A 15,000-nucleotide genomic window follows, 5' to 3' on the forward strand; every position below is an offset into this window, starting at 1 on the left:
CAGCATCCTCTCTAGTAAAGACAACGCTCAAAATCTCCTAAACTAAATGACGAGGGTTTGTATGTATCATAAGAGCAAATTATTTGGCCAACTTTTGATTCCTGTTGATTTAGATTTTTCTTATGATTTCAATAGTTTTCCTGTCATTACTTTTTATCCCTTTTCCAAAATTCGTCTCCTCGAATTTAAATACCTATAATGGTAATAAAAATATATTTTAACTTTTATTTTTCACATATAAAACTATCAACCTATATTCACTGCTAATGAAAGCTGATAAATCATTAAATACACATATATAAAATTTAAATTGGTTATTGTGAATTACAAAATGAAAAATTTTACTTATAATTAAGTTCTGACTAAAATGATAAAAAATGCAAGTCATTTTTTTAAAGGATTGATATTTTGGTATAATATCTTTAATATGAAATTATGACTTTTATGTACATTTATATTTTTCTAAGAAAAGAAATATGAAAGAATACAAAAAATATAAGATGAAAATCTTATGATAACTCAATTAAATAATCTTAATATTGCCAATGACGTTATGAATCGAATAAATTTATTGATAATTTTTATCTGAGCAGAAAAATAGAATGAAAAAAAATATATATTAAGAAGTTGACAATCTTGAATAGTAAAAATTTTCATAGAAAACTAAAAAAAGAATACATAAATAAAGGATAAAACGTAAAAAAAAGGGCTGTAAATCTCAAAATAGGATTAAAGAGGCCAAGGCAAATCCGACGCCCTCAGAGGATTGAAGGATTGAAGGATTTTCGATTCCCAGTAAGAAGGATCAAGATCTTGAGGTCGAGACAAGACTGATTTCACATCATTTTGTAATTCACAGATCGATGGTGGAGGAGGAAATAGGTCTCTGGGTGATTGTATTCGAATATGATTTGGAGAAGAATACATATCTTAGGAATATATATATAATTATATATATATATATATATATATATATGTATATATATACGTATATATATATATATATATATATGGATTGATAGATATAGATATAGATATAGATATATATATATATATATATATACATATATATATATATATATATATATGGATTGATAGATATAGATATATATATATATATATATATAAATATATATATATATATATATATATGTATATGGATCTCGTGGCATGGTTGGAAGTGACCTGGGCTTTCATTAAAAGGGGCTAGCGTTCGAACCTAAGTAGAAATTTAATTATATATGTATATGTATGTATGTATGAATGTATATATACATATATATATATATATATATATGGATTGATAGATATAGATATATATATATATATATATATACATATATATATATATATGGATTGATAGATATAAATATAGATATATATATATATATATATATAAATATATATATAAGTATATATATATATATATATATAAGTATATATATATATATATATATGTATATATATATATATATATATGTATATGGATCTCGTGGCATGGTTGGAAGTGACCTGGGCTTTCATTAGAAGGGGCTAGCGTTCGAACCTAAGTAGAAATTTAATTATATATATATATGTATGTATGTATGAATGTATATATACATATATATATATATATATATATAGCCTATATATATATATATATATATATTCATATATATTTATATATATATATATAAATATATATATATATATATTCATATATATTTATATATATATATATGTATATATATATATTCATATATATTTATATATATAATATATATATACATATGATATATATATATATATATATATATTCATATATATTTGTATATATATATATATATATATATTTATATATATATATATATATATATGTATATATATATATATATATATATATGTATATATATATATATATATATGTATATATATATATAGATATATATATATATATATATATAAATATATATATATATATAAATATATATATATATATATATATATATAAATATATATATATATATATATATCTATAAATATATATATATATATATATATATAAATATATATATATATATATATATACATATATATATAAATATATATATATATATATATATATATAAATATAAATATATAAATATAAATATATAAATATATAAATATAAATATATAAATGAATATATATAAATATATATGAATATATATATATATATATATATATATATTTATATACATATATATATATATATATATATATAGATGATAGATGGGTTCCCCTTGGGAATCGCAATTTAAGTAGGAATAAAATAGTCAATGCTGCTATCATCTTCTTTATTCGGGTGCTTTCGACATAACTTATGTCATCTTCAGCCTATCTGCAATAATCATATGTAAAATTAATAAAATTAATAAAATCATCCTAAGTACATAGTTAGGAAGATACACTTTCATGAACTGATCAACTAGCTCTAAAATCAACCAATCAAGGAACATAAAACCTTAAAAAAGACTTATTACACGCAACTATATAACTATATAAAATACTCAATAACTAATATACCTAGTCACCCGCAGGAAATGATGACCACCCATCCAGACCAGCAACCCACAGACCAAACGGATCAATGGGTCACCGGCAACTGAACAGGTAAGCCCTCATTCAAGCTGGGTTTTTTCTTAAAAATGTATAAAGACTCCAAGATTCTCAGCTGGCTGACGCTACTATGTCTGTCCGTAATTTTGAAATTTTCCTTAGAAATGGCATGACCAGATTTAAAAGCGTGGTCATATAAAGCTGAAATTGGTTTCTTACCTAACGGTATATTGGTTCGTACCGATCTCCCCATGTGCTCCGAAATCTTACACTGAAGCTGTCTAGATGTGCTTCCATTGTAACATTCATTACAGAGTGCACATTAAAAAGTGCATATGACACCGGAACACGAGGGAGTAGGTAGACTCTCCTTATATTTAAAAAGTGAGCCAACTGAGAACTTGTTAGTAAAAATTAGTTTTAAATCTATATGGGGATAACATTTCCCCACAACACTCATAACCTCTGTTCTTAGTCTCTCTGAAACATAACCATAGTACAGAAAGGAGACATATAACTTTTCCTTACTGACTGTTTGAATTGTTATCTAAAAACTTCTTGACTTGATTATAATAGAGGTTCAGAGGGAAGCCATTGGTTATAAAAAATGATTTTAGAAAATTTTCTTCCTCATGAAACCCCAGATAAGTCTAACATACATGATAACATCTATATAACAGTGTTTTCATCGAATTAATTTTATAGATTTTTGGTTCTGAGCTTAAAAAATGAGTGCTTAGTCCTGTAAAAGTGTTTTTTCGAAATACTGAGGTCACAAAGGTATTATGTTTCCGAGAGACCAAGACATCGAGAAAAGGCAAAGTATCATCCTGTTAATTTTCCTTCGTAAATCTTATGTTACGATGCTTTGTATTCAAATAATCTAAAAACTGGCTTATGTGATCTAAGTTTTTGAAAAGTAAAAATGTATCGTCTACATATCGACGGTACAAAAAAGGCAAATAAGATATCTTTTTTAATTTCTTATGTAACTCTCTCTCTCTCTCTCTCTCTCTCTCTCTCTCTCTCTCTCTCTCTCTCGTCAAAAAATATTTCGTTTCCTAAATCTCTGACGGTAAACCCATTCTCAAGAGGTTAGTGTTATAGCAGATTGGATACGCAGAATTCTGGAAAGTTGAAAGTGTAAAAATGTATTGAATTAAAGTACTGTTACTACCAAGATTACTATCAATGTTTCTGCTCTTGATACTTGTACTAATACTAGGATAGTATTAACACTTTCTCACCGCCTCATTATACAATATTACTTATGAAAACTATCGAGTTTCAATTGGTCCTACAAAAAAAAGAGAGATAGTTTTGCATTACTCATTTCCAATTGTCCAGTATTTTTTAGTCTTTTCCTTTGTATATTCTTCAATTAATGTTAAAAGAAGTCTTACAGTTAACTTAGAAACTAAACAAACAGTCTAGTTTATGAGCAAAATAAAAGTGAAATATAATTTCCATCTGAAACTCCTTAGACAATTAAATCTTACAATAGTTTTTATGAAGCTGGAAAGCTAAACGAATTAGAACTAGCTCTGAAAAAACTAAAATAAAGCAGATGGATTTTCTCTGCTCTCTGCTTACTGTCAAAACACGTCAGCAGAAGGGGCTGCCCTTTCCTTTGTATGTGAATGAGAGAGTAATCTGGTTTAGGTAAAGGAGGTATTGTTATGTGTACGCTACAGATACGGAACTCAGGCATGTCTCGTAATTCATGTTCCCGAGTTGTATGAAAACAGGTTCCTTTTATGGTCAACTGTTAATTTTTAACATTATTATAAACTCACTGTAAGATAGATCGTAGAGGAGTTTATTAATTCTTGTAGAGTACCGGACTTTATGTAGCCAATTGTACTAACGAAGATTTTTTAAATGATATTGAAAAGGCAGCATGGCTTTACCAGTATTGAAGCTATATATAGTCCAGTAGAAATAAGATGCAAACATAAAGGAAACGGATTTTCTCAGACGTAAAGAAAACGGATTTATGTTAAGGAAAAAAAAAATACCTCGAAAGTTTCATTATTAGGAAGAGCTTATCGCATAAGCCAAACAAAACAATTTGTTAAGACTTAGGGGAAATAATTAGTTTATTGTTTTTAGAAGATCAACTAACTCATGAACCACCTCATTAAGAAGACAGAGTTTCATTTGTTTTCCTGAAACGAAAACAAGTATAAACTCTCTCCGGCACTGGATCATGAATATGAAAAACTTAACTCTCAAAGAGCCAAGTTAAGGAAGGAGTTCGATCTTCCTCGGGAAGGATCAGTGAGTGTCGAGGATTCTTTAGGTCTTCAGAGTCGAAAGTTTGTGAATTCTTCTTCCTTCGATTTTCTTGAGAACTTTTGGAGGTTCCAAGATAAGAATTTTATCAATATAATTTTTATATCATGTTTTTACTGTACATTTCATGTAAAATTATAATAAAGATTTATAGGAATATCTTTGATTCCGTTCAAGTTATAATATCAGCCTAAAAATTTGGGGAACAACATATATATTATCTAATAGATAAATTTACAAACATTCACATACACACACACCCATATTTACACAAATATGTATATACATACAAAAACACTACCATCTATACATACATATATTAACATACTCATATATCCATAAAAAGATGTTAGCATATACACGTAACTGTATATGTATGTATTTATACATAATCAGATATTCATATAAATGTATGTATGTAAATATGTATATATGTATGTATACACACAGACGAGCCGACAAAATACCAATTGTTCTTGAGAGAGAGAGAGAGAGAGAGAAGAGAGAGAGAGAGAGAGAGAGAGAGAGAGAATCTTAGCACTGGGAGTAAGGTCATTTATTTATGTGTCATCACTAATTCAGCAAAGTTCGACCTAAAGTAGTCCTGTCATTAGGTCCAATATCCTTATCCCTTCCACCTTTAAAGAGAAAATCTTCGTAGGATATATTTTAATGTTTTATATTATGAAGTTTATAGAATAAATCTCCGTATTTTACTAACTCATCAATAAATACTTTATTAATAAATAATTTATATGCTATGTCATGTACTTGTAATATAGAGATGTTCAGTGGAATAAACATTTAAATAAAGAACAACGTCCGTAATTATATGAACAAATGATTATTATAAGAAATTATTTGATTTGAATAAAAGCTTACGAATTAACCTTTTTTTTCAAACTGAAACTGAGCAAATCTTTATGCAAAATGTCTTTTAGAAATTTTACTTAAAATCTTCGTTTGTCATTTATATTTTAAATTGGAATACATGCTTTCTCAAACGTAATGGCTCAACCTATGCACACATACATATATCTTTTTACATATATATATTTTTATATATGTATGGAAAAGGCTCGACACCTATTAATCACTCCATACAATAACCAGCATTCCTTTTTTGCTTGAAACTCTTCGCGAGGGAGCTTGAGAATAACATTTCCCTACATTTGACCTTTGGAACTCCTCTTAGACCTCAAATTTAATAATAACTTGAGTGCGAGATGATTAATTTATGCTTAAATAGTGAAGTAAGTCTCTCTCTCTCTCTCAACTCTCTGCTTTCACTCCTATTTTCTAGTTTTATATATATCTTTATTATTATTTTCCCTTTTTAAGCCCTTATCATCCTGTTTTTCCAACTAGTGTTCTATCATAGCTATTGATAATGAAAAGTGTTAGATTAAGCTTTCCTTTTTACCCGTTTCCATCCCTTTCATACAGAATGACTCACAATTATTGTCAGTAATTGCAGTAATAGATATTTTCTTCAAGATTAATGTCACTGAGGCGGCCATTACTTTTAACAAAACTTGTTTTAAAGAGAGTCTGCTTCAGAAATATATTAAACGAATAGATATTATAACCCTTTATACATGATCAATCTTATCCCTCAGCCATTACGAAAGTTGTGAAATTTTGTCTACTTAAAATAATAGGGATGAAAGAATTTCTATATGTCTGGACGACCGAGCTCAGATGTATTGACTGGGGTATGGACAATGCTAGGCGTAGGGACCAAAGAGTTCGTTTAGAAGAGGAAAAGCTTGCTGCTACAGTAGGAAGTTTCATATATAAAGATAATGAGGCATCCGGAGACCTTAAATCTTAAGGTAAACTACAGATAACTAGACACGTGGAGAGTGAACAACAATCCATAAAATTGACTTCTGGTGTATATCACAAAGACTATTCCTGATAATCGAAGTTACAAAAAAAAAAAAAAATGTGGGTTAAAGTAATTTTATTATACAAACTATTTTCGGAACAGACCATTAACCCACAATAAGAACTAACTGCTCTACAAGAGACTATTTCTTTAATAGATACCAGAGCCATAAATATTTAACGAACACTTTTCAGTTTTAGTAAAGGCCAAAAACAATAGTAATCGGTTATATTGCTAATTAAAAATGATTTAGGAGCCTACACAAACATCACAAAAGTTATCGAAAGACTACTTACATAAATTCCAGGTATGTTTAAAATTTCTATGGAAATTAGAAGTTATTTATAAGTGAATAAACAAGATTCCTATTTAGTAGGTTACAAGTTTAGAGATTGAAAAATTGCATACAAGTGGAAAAATATAAAGCCATAAGTTACATTTGAAACCAATTACCGAAATTTATAGCATTTTTAAGAAAGAAAAGCCAGAATATTAAATTAGATAAGAAATTCAAATAAAAAACTAAATAACCCAGATTCATATCAAGAGGCTCTAAAACTCAAATTTAATATTTAAAATTTTACTAATACAATATTCTAAAAGTGCCAACAGCTATAGTATTTATAAAAGCACACTCTCATTTAAAAAGTCATAAAATGTGAATTATTTAAACTGATAAAATTCAAAATAGATGCTTAAATAACCATGACTTAATAGATAATTTTCCTTCAATTACCGAAATAAAATAAATTATAAAATTAAAAAAATTTAAAAAAAAAATAATTAAAAATTCTATAGACCTAAAGAGATATATTTACAAAAAGGTCTAAATTAGAAACAAAACCGAAAGTATTCATAGTTTTTACCTTGACTGGAAACACTGCTTAAATTCAAAGTCCCAAAGGACTTCCACACCGGAAAGGCAAAGAACTGGATTAGTAGATTGCCAAACTCTCCAGAAACCTGCATAGTTGGTCTGCAAGAGACCAACCATGCAAGCCATTGGGGAGCCCCTACCCCCCACCACACCAGGGGCACCGCCCCTGGCGGGGAGGAGGGTTATTGGATATACAGTTAATTTCAAAATAATTCAGGAACATTAACTTAACTTTGATTATTTGTTGGGTTGAACGAATTTCTTGATTGATGACTTTCAGTATATCTTGAGAATTCTTCAATGAAGACATATCTTTAATTTCTTGTAACATTAATCTTGAGTTTTTGCTGAATAAGATTCGTGGTAGAGAAGTAAAGACAAAATGGAATTCCAGGAAGTTCCTGGAAAAATGATTTAGTATTAAGACAATCCAAAAACAAGAAAATATAGTACAGTAATAGTAGATTAGGGACTACTGGACTACACGCTCTTTATATTAACAGGTCCTTGTTATTTTAGTTGCTAACCCAAGGTAAGACATCAAAATCATAAATCTTAAAAAAATATATTGAATGACCTAAAATGGCTATGAATAAAACAAAATACCAAAAACAATATCATAGAAATTAATATTAACAAGAGTCCTTGTTAGTTAGAATATTTCGGTACTTGAACAAAGATTAAAAGTATGAAAGTAGAAGTTATCAATATAGAATATCTTTAACACGGATTAGCCATTTTCAATAAAAATTGCACATTTTAATGAATTAGCTAAATTATTAGTCTACTTAAGTTTCTTAGGAACTATACTTCATACAATAATTTTAACTGGAAATTAGTCAAATTAGATTATCAAAAGCATTCTAAAATATTTAACGTTATAGTAATGAACTATGTAGAATTAATAATGAATATCATAAGTCTAATAAAAACTATATTGCAATCCTAACTTTTTACAAGTAATAAATAAAATTCACAAAAATCACTGCCAAGAGAGCTTTCCATCAACAGGTCACTGAAGTACACCATCAAGAGAAGTAACACGTAATTTCTATTTCTGGAGAAAGTCTCTTCGATCAAGATTCCTACAATTCTCCAAGACACACTGTAATACTCTAGGCAAAACCATATTCCACTGCTGATTTGGTAAAACCCATCTCCAGTTTGTATGAACCAGGAAAAAGCTAGAATGAAGTTATGTAAAACATAGCACAAGAAGTAGAGAAAATCTATTATATACACAAAAAGTAAATAAAGTATATAACGTTCAAGTCATGTGCGAATTATACGAGACAAGGAAATGAAGTATAAAGTTCAAAACCACGTAGAAATTATACGAAACAAGCTAAATATGTCAATGAAAATAAAACCAATGTCACCTTTGTAAAGATCTCACCAGGACACCCACTGCTACCAGACCGGGGATGCTTTTGGTGGGCAACGATTTGTAATCTAGCGAAGTCAATTGTGATGACGTCACCAATGGAGGAAGGCGTGTTTTGGGAAACTACTGTCAAACTATTTTCCAAAGTAAACAACCAAATTAACTATCAAACTATTAGATGATATTCATAGGAAGGAATAGATGAATCAGTAGGGAACATAACCGGATAATCGTATCTTTATATCGTATTTCGAATGTAGTTTTAATCACGTTGTGTAATTAACTTAGTATCTAACAATCAAAGCTTAATCCAGTATTTGAGAAACGAAATAGTCTTTTATCTTTATATAAAGCGGAAAATAATTAACTAAATTAACTAACACTACGCAAATATTGTTGCAATATTTAATTGAGATTTGTAAGCACACAGATATGTTTAACAATTATATATATATATATATATATATATGTCTGTGTATATATATATAAATATGTATATGTATATGTATATATGTATATATATATATATATATATTTATACATACATGTATATATATATATATATATATATGTATATATATATATATATATATGCATATATATATTCATACAGTATATATAAATATATATATATATATATATATGCATATATATATATATATATATGTATATATGTATATATATATATATATATATGTATACATACCTACAGTATATAAATATAAATATATATATATACATATATATATACATATATATATATATATTTATATATATATATATATATATATATGTACATATACATATATATATATATATATATACATACCTACAGTATATAAATATATATATATATATATATATATAAATATATATATATATATATCTTATACAATAATGAAAAAAAAATATACTTTAAATATGAGATTGGTCTAAAGTAATATAAATCAAACGACCAATACCACAATATCCAGTGAATCACCAAATCACGAACAAGCCCATATTATTCAGTGTATGAACGCATGTACGCACAAACACTTTCCCTTCTCAGACATCACCACAACAAAGAAATCCCATTCAAACCCAATTTGAAGGTCAGGTCATGACCCCTTCCATGCTGACCCTCTCTGCAAGGTCATTATGCAAATCATCAGGATCTATTGCTGAGTTCCCTGCGGTTCTAAGTGTTGTTGGAGGTTAAATTTGGTTCTTGAAGATTATCTTTCAGTATTTTGAAGTTTGGGATTCAGTATCAAAATGGATATTTCTTTTATCTTTTTTTGTGTATGGATGAATAATGAATAGACATTCATTCTTTTGTAAATGGTTTGTTTGTTGGTTTAATCATTTAATTATGTTTAATGAAGATAAGCATTCATCTGTAAGGATAGTTAAGTACTGATAGCTAATTCGTAGGGTTTTCTTATTTATATATTCATATATATTCATATATTGATATATATCTAAATATTTATATATATCTATATATTTACGCATTGGTAGCTAATGGAGGATTATTCAAACAAAAATCACTTTTATCTTTAATATTCATATAATTATGTTTCGAGAGTATTTTATTGAGGTATTTTTTTCTTATATAGAATAGTAATTTTCATATCAGGAAATATGATAATAAAATTAGAATTATGGTAAATGTTGCTAAATTATTTTATTGCTTGAAATGTGGAGGAGAATTTAGTAGACCAGTTTAGCATGAGAAACTATATTGAGAAAATTAACAGGTATAATGCATAAAACAAAATACTGTATTTTTAGTAATATAATGAACAATATCTATATATTTTAATTGATAAGTTTAGGAGAAGAGGCATTACATACACTTAATTATCTATTTTGAAAATCATTCCAAGATTACTTTTCTAATTTACAAAAAAAAAAAAAAAAAATAATATAATAATGAAGATATATTAAGAGTTTATTTATTACCAAGATGATTACCGCCCCCCCCTCTCTCTCTCTCTCTCTCTCTCTCTCTCTCTCTCTCTCTGTCCTATTGTCACCAGACTCCCCATTATAATTTAAACCTCCCCCCCCCTTTTTTTACTCCCTCCAATACATTATTGAATCTGCATTTAAAATGACTATCATCCTTTCACACTCCCTTCACCCGAATCGAGGGCAATAACCACTCACCATAAATAAACCTCTCCCAAGACATCCATTTAACAGGGAAGGGGGTGTTATCCCTCCCCATAATCCCCCTAAATCCATTACAGGTCCATTAATCTTGATGGTTGAAGCCTCACGAAGGAGAATGGCTTTTGTCCTTCATAACAAATGAACCTGTTTATACCACCACCATGTTACTGACCCTGGTCTTTGCAACGCCAGATCATTTACACTCAATCAATTCCACGAGCAATTACCTATTGGGGACCTTGGAATGCTCTGTGACCCTGGAGTTTGTGACGATATGTCTACACTCAAATATTTCTATCAATGCTATTTCCTATCTGTTGCTTAGTGATTATTAAATTATGGTTTTCCATTTAGCTTCGATGCTTGGCATGTAAATAAAAAAATAATTTTAATAAAAAAAAAATATTTAGGAAAAGAATGACGTTACATCTTTATATGACGTCATAGGCATTATATTTGAGGAGGCAATTTTTTATTGAAAAATAATGGTAATCCCAAAAGGAAAATCAGGTTGATAAAGAAATGGACAACATATGCCTTTAAGGACACCGAAGAAAGAACATGATTGTTGTTAAACACACTGCTACTTAATTGACCTACTCATGGGTTGCTAATCTCTCTCTCTCTCTCTCTCTCTCTCTCTCTCTCTCTCTCTCACACACACACACAAACACACACAATATATTATATTTTTTCTCAAATGCATGATTATTTTCAATCTCTCTGTAACAATGAGTTATATCCCGTGTCTAGTATGCAACATCTCTCTCTCTCTCTCTCTCTCTCTCTCTCTCTCTCTCTCTCTCTCTTTTGTCCACCCCAGTTAACAAGGCCGGTCATTGAACCCATCTTAAATTTCCTTTTTGTTCGGAAATGGTCAATTTAACTCTACATTTGATATCAATAGTTGGTAGAGTTATCACTTGGTGAATCCAGAGAGAGAGAGAGAGAGAGAGAGAGAGAGAGAGAGAGAGAGAGAGAGAGAGAAATAAATAAATAAATAAAAAACTAGGGAAAAACATTTGCTAATAAAAAAATGCTCTATCAGTAAAACGTAACTCCATTAAAAACTTGCTCAAAATCTCCGAGAGAGAAACTTTGCAAATGAGTTTAAATGTATTTCCAAAGGTCTGACCTGAACTATCCATTAACCTATTTTCTTTGCATTCTATTTTTCTTTTTGGGAAGATGTCTGTATTAGATTAAATTTAATATATTTCTTAAAATTAAGTCCTCTTTTTATTATTTGAATGGCTACGAAAGAGTATATATATATATATATATATATATATATATACAAATAAAATACTCATACACATATAAATAGAACAAAGAATTATCCACAATAAGAAATAAGAAAACTAACATGAAATCCAAACCAGTGATCGCAAGCGCAAGCTCGCAGAAAACCATACGCTTCCTGATTAGTGTAAAAAAAAGGTTCTATTTCTATTCTTTGAGAGTCAGCATTTCTCCTCCACATGCCAGCTAAACTCTCTTGCAACCTCAAGGATAATCTCCTAAAATCTTTGCTACACCCCCATCCAAATATACATCCCCCGTAAATTAGGACACGCCCCTCTGACCCTCCCCCACCCCCGGGAGAAGTCATTAACGACCCTGAGCAAATGAGGTGATTAGAATGAGACTTAGGTCACGTTTGGAGCGTTGAAAATTAATGACCTTGGAGAAAGTTCCTTTGGGATTTGTGGTTTCTATTTATTAAGGAAGTTTCTAGTTTTAGAGGAGAAAAAAGAATATTGTTATTTTCATTATTATTTTTTTTTATTTAGAATGTTGCTCGGTTTCATGATTTTCTTTTCTTTTAATAAGGTAATTTGATGTTGTCTTGCAGTGATTTCTTAACGGCAGTATATATATATATATATGTATATATATATATATATATATATATATATTCATGAATGTAATACATTTATTCTTATATTTACGTAGTTATCAGAGAGAGAGAGAGAGAGAGAGAGAGAGAGAGAGAGAGAGAGAGAGCACAAAATTAAATAACGACTCTTTCCTGTCTTTTAAATAGTCAAAAGTTAAAAGGAAAAGAGATTTATTAAACCTTAAAAAGTTTAGTGGAGGAAAATAGATACAATTTTTACCTTTCTCTTTGAAAGAACAGACTTGTATTTATGCAGGGACACGATCTCATACAAAATGAAACATGAAGTTGTTACTATCTGGACGTAAAAAGGAATATCCATTTACTCTCTCTCTCTCTCTCTCTCTCTCTCTCTCTCTCTCTCTCTCTCTAATCATTACCAACTTTTTGACCCCTGTTGTCTGTAGCTATTTTTTTATACTACTACTACTATTATTACTACTACTACTACTACTACTACTACTACTACTACTACTACTACTACTACTACTACTACTAATAATAATAATAATAATGATAATAACAAAAATAATAATAATAATAATAACAATAGTGATAATGGCAAAGATAATTATAATAGTATGCAGTATAACAAGACATATGCTCTTTATTGTATAAGGGAGAAACATAGAATAGAATTTAAAATTTCACATATAAAGAGAGAGAGAGAGAGAGAGAGAGAGAGAGAGAGAGAGAGAGAGAGAGAGAGAGAAATATTATGTCAAAAAACTACACAATAGAGGACAGTGAACAAAGGAAAAAGGAAAAATAGAGAAGTTAATCAAAGCAATGAATTATGCACCATGTGGAAATTCTTAATTAAACTCGACTCAATGAAATCTAAGAAGATATATTTAAAGGTTACGAAAAGGGAAGAAAAGAACAATGATAATTGCGAGAAAGGGAAATAGGGGGAATTAGATATAAGGGGGAAGTGGAGGAAGGGATAGGAGAAAAAACTGTTTTTGAATTTATTCTTCTAAAATTAAATGTGATTAGAATTATTGCTACGGTTTAAAAGAGACTTAAATTTCACTTCTAGGAGGACACTCCAAGATCAAACCATTGTTTTCTAGTCTCGGGATGTGCCATAGCCTTAGAACCATGGTCGTCCACTGTCTTGAATTAGAGTTCTCTTGCTTGGGGGTACACTTGGGCACTATCTTAATCTTACTTCTATAGTTTTACGGTTTATATATAAAAGATCTTTTTTAACGTTTTTGCCGTTCTTTAAAATACCGTATTTTCGTTGTTCATTACTTTTTTTTTGTAGTTGATTTTTGCCTAATTTCCTTTCCTCACTGGTATATTTTTCCCTGTTAGAGCCCTTCGGCTTAAAGCATCCTGCTTTTCCAACTATATTTTAAGCTTAGCTACTGATAATAATAATAATAATAATAATAATAATAATAATAATAATCTGACCTTAGTCACTCCTTCACCCCTCGATAGTTAGACGCTTAAAAGGGTCATCTGAAATCAGTCACCCCTTAATACCTTACCAGTCAGCCACTTAAAAGAGTCAGCTGACATTAGTCACTCCTTCACCTCTCACCAGTCAAACACCCAAAAGGGTCATCTGACATCAGTCTCTCCTTCATCCCTCACCAATCAGACACTTAAAGGGGTCGTCTGACATCACATCAGTCACTCCTTCGCACCTCACCAGTCAGACACTTAAAAGGGTCATCTGACATTAGTAACTCTTTCACTCCTCACTAGTCAGACACTTAAAAGAGTAATCTAATATCAGTCTCTCCTTCACCCATCCCCATTCAGACACTAAAAGTGTCATCTGACACAGTCACTCCTTCACCCCTCACCAGTCAAACGCTTAAAAGAGTCATCTGACATCAGTCACTCCTTCACTTCACCTCTCACGAGTCAGACACTTAAAAGAGTCATCTGACAT

This window comes from Palaemon carinicauda, chromosome 34, assembly GCF_036898095.1.
Source record: "Palaemon carinicauda isolate YSFRI2023 chromosome 34, ASM3689809v2, whole genome shotgun sequence".
Taxonomy (NCBI): domain Eukaryota; kingdom Metazoa; phylum Arthropoda; class Malacostraca; order Decapoda; family Palaemonidae; genus Palaemon; species Palaemon carinicauda.